Source organism: Opisthorchis viverrini, assembly GCF_000715545.1.
Source record: "Opisthorchis viverrini unplaced genomic scaffold opera_v5_713, whole genome shotgun sequence".
Taxonomy (NCBI): domain Eukaryota; kingdom Metazoa; phylum Platyhelminthes; class Trematoda; order Opisthorchiida; family Opisthorchiidae; genus Opisthorchis; species Opisthorchis viverrini.
In genome coordinates, this window is record NW_008752380.1 from 70,334 (window position 1) to 71,376 (window position 1,043).

Below are 1,043 nucleotides of genomic sequence, written 5' to 3' on the forward strand. Positions count from 1 at the left end.
GTATGGATAACTGCCAGGCATCGAATTTTCATCCCCAGATCCATAACCGGAACACATAGGCCGTTAAAATATGTCCAATTTGCTTGCATCCAAATATTCTCCAAACTCTCGAAATACTCTGAGTACGACGCCTTTTCTGCCATGCGATTCTGCATGCATTTGCAGTATTGCTTTGCAATTAGTATCAGTGTTTTGCACACGCATATACGTATTTGATTACAAAATGAACTAAAAAACGACGGCAGCTGGATGGCAGCTGAAAACACGAGTGCATAAGCTATTTTGAGTAACCATTGACACAACCCACAGGTTATGGAGCAAACAGATATTCACTTGGAAAAACTCACCGGTGGGTGTTGTAATTTTCGCAAGTTTGTCTGCAGGAGTTGTTGAATATAACAGATTATTCTGGTGGGAAGCTAGCCAAAATTCATGCTAATATGCGTTGGCCTCCACAAAGTATGAACAGGCTTATTAGAAAACGTCTGGATATTGTTTATTCAGGGTATTATACACGCTATCTAAAAGCCTATGTCCAAAAATATCTGGTAGTGAACCACGCGTGGAACATTTCTGGGAAATTCCCGTAATGTTCAATGGCCGGTGATTGGAATGTAAGGTCTCGGTAACAAAGCCAGTGCACCTACTGGCTGGAATAAAGAAAATGAGAGATTTTGGCAATCGAAATCAGGCAAAGTTGCCGCTGTCCGACACGTACCGCGCAACCCGTGACACAACTCATTAAGTAACCTATTGCTGTTGTAACAGCCACACGTAGATTTGGATATCAGTGGGTGAAATGCCGTAGATCCTGAGAGGCTGTGCTCCGGGTTGGGCGACGTGCGAAGCTCTGTTGAGTTGCGTTATTTTGCTGTGCTGTTATCATATATGTAGGAACATTTGTGTGTGTGGGTGTCAGCACATGACTTGTTGCTACCTTATCGGACGGTGGACAGTCGGTGTCAGATGAGTCACCATTGTGTGTCGTGATTTGTACGTGTTGGGAAAGAAGGACGAGTCTTGGGATCAAGGGCTTGACTGTG

At 43.9% G+C, this 1,043-nt stretch overlaps 1 protein-coding gene across 1 annotated transcript in view; it reads left to right on the forward strand.

Moving 5' to 3' along the window:
- The window catches only part of T265_12017 (hypothetical protein), a gene marked incomplete at both ends in the record, with an annotated part of 8,905 nt that overhangs the window by 7,021 nt on the left and 841 nt on the right, over nucleotides 1–1,043 (forward strand). The gene's annotated exons all lie outside the window — the stretch shown is intronic.